Source organism: Xenopus laevis, chromosome 4L (genome assembly GCF_017654675.1).
Source record: "Xenopus laevis strain J_2021 chromosome 4L, Xenopus_laevis_v10.1, whole genome shotgun sequence".
NCBI classification, from domain to species: domain Eukaryota; kingdom Metazoa; phylum Chordata; class Amphibia; order Anura; family Pipidae; genus Xenopus; species Xenopus laevis.
The window spans coordinates 124,877,364-124,884,407 of NC_054377.1; positions in this window are offsets into that span (position 1 = coordinate 124,877,364).

A 7,044-nucleotide genomic window follows, 5' to 3' on the forward strand; every position below is an offset into this window, starting at 1 on the left:
TCCAGAATATTTCAATTTAAAGGAGAACTACAGTTAAAAATGACTGGGGGTGCCAAATGTTAGGCACCCCCAATGATTGTAATGTCTTACCTGATACCACAGGCTGCACCGGCCCAGATTATTTTTGTACCAGCTCATTTGCTGCAATCTTCTATTTTCTCCGGGCCTGGGCAGGTACATGCACAGTACAGTGAAAAAAAACATTTTTTTTTGCTGCTAAAATCGAGCAAAATGTAAAATCAGGGAAATGCATTATGCATTATATATTGTGACCACAAAGAAACCAGTGTAAAATCATGGAATGTGAAATTGAGGTTTCCTTGTATTTTGAAAGACAGTTAACTCTATGACATTGTCTAGGCAAAGGGATTGTGCTGTCAATCTAAATCAAGAGGGATATAAATGAGCTGGAGAGAGTGCAGAGACGTGCAACTAAATTGGTTAGAGGGACGGAAGACTTAAATTATGAGGGTAGACTGTCAAGGTTGGGGTTGTTTTCTCTGGAAAAAAGGCGCTTGTGAGGGGACATGATTACACTTTACAAGTACATTAGAGGACATTATAGACAAATGGCAGGGGACCTTTTTACCCATAAAGTGGATCACCGTACCAGAGGCCACCCCTTTAGACTAGAAGAAAAGAACTTTCATTTGAAGCAACGTAGGGGGTTCTTCACAGTCAGGACAGTGAGGTTGTGGAATGCACTGCCGGGTGATGTTGTGATGGCTGATTCAGTTAATGCCTTTAAGAATGGCTTGGATGATTTTTTGGACAGACATAATATCAAAGGCTATTGTGATACTAAACTCTATAGTTAATATAGGTATGGGTATATAGAATTTTAATTAAAAGTAGGGAGGGGTGTGTGTATGGATGCTGGGTTTTCATTTGGAGGGGTTGAACTTGATGGACTTTGTCTTTTTTCAACCCAATTTAACTATGTAACTATGTAACTATGTAAATGTTCTTATTTTATTGTCATAGAATATGCAATCACAGTGCAACAGAAATAGGCTTCACATATGGAAATGCTTCCTTTTATGTGCATAGCTACAGCTCCACCTTGGGTATACTCTTAGAAACAAGTCATTACAAATTCAAATAATTACTTGGCTAGGACTGAGTTTGTTCTGCACATGACCAGGTAAAATGACCTGAGATGGAGCCTACACACCAATATTACAACTAAAAAAAATACACTTGCTGGTTCAGGAATGAAATTTTATATTGTAGAGTGAATTATTTGCAGTGTAAACAGTGTAATTTAGAAATAAAAACGACATCATAAAACTCATGACAGAATCCCTGAACCAATTGCCTTTTTTTTAATTTTATTTTTGTTTAAAGAATCTATGGGGGTTGTTTATTAGAGTTCGCATGCCAAAAATTCGAAAATTTTGAGTTTTTTTTAACTATAAAATCCGAATTTTTGGAGAAATTTTTCTTTTGGAATTTATTAAACCCAGAGGGTGTAAAAGTCAGAATAAAACAGTACTCCAACTCAGACCTACCAAGTCCATGTAGAAGTCAACGGGAGAAGTCCCAAAGATATCCTGATCTGCGCTGGGTTTCGTGCAATAATCAGAAGATTTTGTGGTTTTTGGGCAAAAATCTGAAAAAATCGGCCATCAAGTCCAAAAAACTCATACAATTCAAATTAGTTCATGATTTTTTGGAGTTTTTTCACCGCACAGGAAATTTTTGGAAAACCGTATTGATAAATAAGGGGAAAAACCCATGCAGATTTGGTCTGAGTAGCTTTCAGAAAATAAGATATTTTCGGATTTTGATAAAGAACCCCCTATATGTACGTTATTTGCCTTAATGATCACCCACTTTGTTATAGTCGTATCTACCAAATTGCTGATGTTGTGGTGAATAGCTAGGGGAAAAATACTTAATAATGGAAAAATATAGTAAGTAGATATAAAAGACTAGAAGAATAAAGAGGTTGAGAGAGGAGAGGAGGAATAATAGTTTGGAAAGTGGGGCCACTGTCTAAGGTTTTCCGGTGGGACCCTGGCATCCCAGTCCGACACTGCAGACAACTGATTAGTCCTCGCTGGGGCATTTATTCTGGGTGTGATATGTGTTTATTGCATGAAGCAGAACTCCCCCAGGCAGTGGTATGGTTTGCAGATTCCAAAACCCCATGATCGGAAAAGACCATTACATTTGAATGAACATGAAAACCACATGACTTTAAGGGGCAGATTTATTAAGGATCCAATAGTAAATTCGAATTTTTGAATTTTTTTTTTGGTGTCAAAATTTTAACATTTAAATTTTAATCCCCCTATTCCAATATGTGATTTATCACACCTCGACCAGGGAAACAGTCCTAATTTGAATATTTGCCACCTAAAACCTTCCGAGTTCATGTACAAGTCAATGGCGGAGGTCAGTTGAGCCATTTGGAGATGTTAATAGCCTTCCTGACATTAGTTTTTTTTTTCCAGAGAAAAATTCGATTTGTACGAATTGAATACGATTAAAATTTTGGGGTCGGAACTATTTGAACGAATATTAGACGTTAAATTTAGAGTTTATTCAAATTTATTGCAGTAAAAAAACAAGCATGAATTCGAAATTCGACTTTTGATAAATGGGCCTCCATAAGATGAACTAAATGAACATTAAAACCATCTGAAAAGACCATTACTGTCACGACCGGCACCCAATACCAGAACAAGTGCCAAGCACCCTGGTCTCGGCTCGGCTTCACCAGTAGTGTGACCACCGTTGGGCTTCGGGAGGAGCCCCTCAGCTTACTTGGGTGCCACCTGGACTTAACGAGGGGTACAAGGCGAGATGTTCTGGCTGGCAAAGGGGCACGGCTGTTAGCAAAGTCTTTTGGGCCGAAGGTCATGGTACAAAAGGATTAGGCAGAAGGATGGTCAGACAGGCTGGGTCGAGGCAGGCGGATATCAGAATCATCAGGCAGGCAAGGGTCAAACCGGGTTGTCAATCAAGGGGTTAAGCTGGAAGAGTTGTCGTAGGCAGGCAAGGGTCAGGATACAGAATGCAGATAAGTCAAGAACAGGCTGGGTCTAACATGGGTAATCAAACAAACAGGATACAGATCAGATGCACAAGGCTCAGGAAACCACTAGAAACCAAGTTCTATCACGGGCATCTGTCTGCAGTCAGAATGGGCCTTTTATAGGGGAGAGAATTCGCGCCAAAAACGTGCACATTCGCGCCAAAACGTGCTGGCGTAAACAGCGTGTTTGCACCTATAAACAACACGCAGGCGCGCCGCACGCGCCCTAAGGAAGGCAAGATGGCGCAGGAAGAGGACCACGCGGCGGGCGTCCCCGCCGCCCCACTAGACCACCAGGGCAGGTAGGTTTTATTACATTTACATTTTACCGATCCCCAAACTAGAAACCATTCTCTAGATTACTCTGGGCAGGGTGTCATCAGCAGGAGTTGGTTCCAGGATGTTTTACAGCATAAAATAACCTCATATGATATGTTTGTTTGGAAATTTGACATAATTAAATTTTGCAGGAACTGGGTTCTGATAATGTTACTGTGTAAAATAATAATAGCATTAAACATGGACACTGTATTACCTATGAACAAGCTCAGTGTATGCCTGCAGCCTGCATTTACATGAATAAATAACTAATTTTAAGGGCATCAGCTTGATTTCATATATGTGTAGGTTTGCCATCTAGTCAGTAAAAGTGCTTGATGCCAGTGTTAACAGGAAATATTGTTTTCTAAAGAGACTCCTATTGTATATGTGCTTGTTTTTAAAAGGGCTTAGGGTGTGGATAAAATTGGGCCTGGTAAGAACCCACCACCACTGATTCTGTCTAGTCCATGCACTTGCTGGTGTCCACCATTTCTGAAAAAATAATTTATTCCCATATTTGTATTTTTCTGCTCTTTTAATAACGAGCACCAAGCATACATTTCACCAGCCAGACCAGTAAAATACAGGTCAGGTGTCAATCTATAAAGAGGCAAAATTAGACCTCTTCAACTCTTATTAAAACTGAATAATTAATATGAAACTTTTCAATTCTAGTTCTGTTATTTTAAAAAATACACAAAAATTGAAAAAACAAACAATATCACCTTCTAAGTTTTATTTTATTAATTTACATATAAATACAATATTAAACTGCTTTAATTCTTCCGTTGCAGAATGTTGGTCAGTACACGGTGCATCTCTATAAAAAGAAGGGAACAGATGCTGCAGTACAGTGAACTGGGAGACATCCATTGGTTCTGTGACATCGATGGTCCTTGATGTTAGTCTTTGACATGGCTGTCCAACCTTTGTAAAAAGCCAAAGAGAATGTCTCAGACGACATCTATCCAATCTCAGCTTCACAAACATGCCAAAATAAGTACGGTAGAAATTTGATGAGAATTTTTTTTGGCACTCACCAGGCAAACCTTTGCCATCAAAACATTTTTGCATTGCTTTATTTCAGTTTGTGAGAAAAATGTTTCTAATTCTGAAAATCAGAAAGGTAACAGTTATAAGCAGATTTATCAACTTATATTTCGTATAATTTTAAAAACAGAAGAGCTGTAAAATCTCAAATGTCTGCTTATTTAAGACATAAATGCATTGCAATCACAGTAACATTTTTATTTTAAAGGAGAAGGAAAGGCTAAAATTAAGTAAGCTTTATCAGAAAGGTCTATATAAATACATCAGTAACCCCTAAAAGTAATGCTTCCTCTGACAAAAGAAACACAGCATTTCTTACCTTCTATTGTGTATACATGGGCTTCTGTATCAGACTTCCTGTCTTCATCTTAAACCTCCAGGGCTAGGGCTTGAGCATGCTCAGTTCGACCATTGCTGTCTCAACAGAAGGACTCCTGAAATTCAAGTAATCTGAGTTATAAAAATATTACAACATTCTTCTGGTACTGTGTATGTGCTGCATATTCATTCACAAATTATATTAATAAATGTAATAAGGAAACTGTGAAATTCCTAAACTTGTACTTCTACTGCGGTTTACTAATATTAAATAATGACATGTTTAGGGTAGTTTGAAGATAATTCAATGTGGCCCTCTGGAGTCATACAAAAAGGATCACCATAATTTTGCACCGAGACAAGGAGGAATGGATAACAGAGTCTGATCTTTCCCATCAGACTTGGTTGAGGTCATTAATCCAATTCTTATTAAGAATATTTCTAGTTTCATCTCTAGTCTGACCCACAGGATCTAATTATGCCAAAAATGTTTATAAACATAACACATTAACATTCAATGGTTTAAACAGTCTAATATAAATTGTTCTCTCACTATGTAAAATATGTAACTGTTGTAATTCCATAAGCAATGATATAGGAATGTAAGCGAAACAGTTTGGCCTAGAAAAACTTACGTTAGGTTTCATGACCATTGCCGGCCCTTCGTGTGACTGAGCATTTGTGCCAAAAGTTAGGCACCCCAAGTGATTATATATTGTCACGGTCGGCACCCTAAACCAGAACTAATGCCAAGCTCCCTGGTCTCGGCTTCACCAGTAGTGTGACCGTCTTTGGCTTCGGGAGGAGCCCTCAGCGTACTCAGATGCCACCTGGACTTTTCGAGAGGAGCAAAGCGAGGAGTTCTGGCAAGCAAAGGGGCACGACTGTTGTAAAAGTCAGTTAGGCCAATGGTCTCGGTACAAATGGAACAGGCAAGAGAATCGTCAGACAGGCAGGGTCGAGGCAGGCAGATATCGAGAATCGTCAGGCAGGCAAGGGTCAAACCGGGTTATCAATCAAGGGATTTAGCAGGAAGAGTTGTCGAAGGCAGGCAGGGGTCAGGTTCCAGAGATCAGAATAGTCAAACAGGCAGGCAGGGGTCAAAACAGATAATCAGGATAAGACTTCAAACGGAATAGCAAAGCTAACAGCACCAGGAACAAATCCTATCACGGGCACTGGAAAAAACTAGAAATCCCTTTAAATAGTATTTGAATTTCGCGCCACTGCGCGCTGACGTCATCACGTCAGCGTGCATGCGCATAAACCCAGGAAGAGGCGCGCGCACGCCCTAACAGACCGGCGCTTGCGACGCTTGCAGAAACAACCTAATGCGGCGAGCGTCCTCGCCGAGGGGGCGGCAGGCGTCCCCCCACCAGGGTAAGATTTTCTCACATATATACTTACCTCATACTCAGGTCGGTGCTTCTATCAGTAGAAAACTGCACCGGCCTGGGTTCTTCCAGCGAGCACCACAGAGTGATCGACTTCCTCCTTTTCTTTCTTCAAATTTCCCGGTGCAGACGCATGTGCAGTAGAACGAAATAGCCGACTTCATTAAAGTTGGGCTTTTCTTGCAAGCGCACCTGTGCAAAGAAAGAAGAAGCCGGAAGCTGATTGCTCCATGGTGCACTGGCCCGGGGTGTGAGGTAAGTGTATACAATCACTTGAGTGCCTACGTTTTGGCACCTCCAAGTAAAGAGCACCTTTCCTTCTCCTTTAACAGAAGAGATGGCCTTACAGGGCACTGAGAATAAAAACCCTGAAGCAGATTTATAGAGAAATAAAGTTTATTTTTTGTAGTAGACAAACAATTATAAACAAATCATATTGATATATTCAAGTTAAATCAACAAAAATGAACATCAGAGTAACTGTACATAGAGGTATAAAAATTATTGCACACACAGATGCACTATGAACAATCACTTCTGCCTCAAACTTGTTATAGTCATTGTAAGATCATATATTATGTTTTTTTCTATTAGTGTCTGATTGAGTGATGCTTGATAACAGGGGAGAGAGAGTATATAGGCCAGTATTTTGGCACCCAAGGCAAATACCGTATATACTCGAGTATAATCCGACCTGAGTATATGCCGAGGTACCTAATTTTACCTACGAAAACTGTGAAACTTATTGACTCGAGTATAAGCCTAGGGTGAGAAATGCAGCAGTTTTTAGCTGAAAGAGCAAGTGAATGCTCAAAAACATGGTAAAAATGTGCATTGTTTTGTGCCAAAATGCTAAGGTAAGCACTGTGGGATATAGCTGATATAGCAGGGAAAGTTGTCAGCAGTACAATTAAAGAT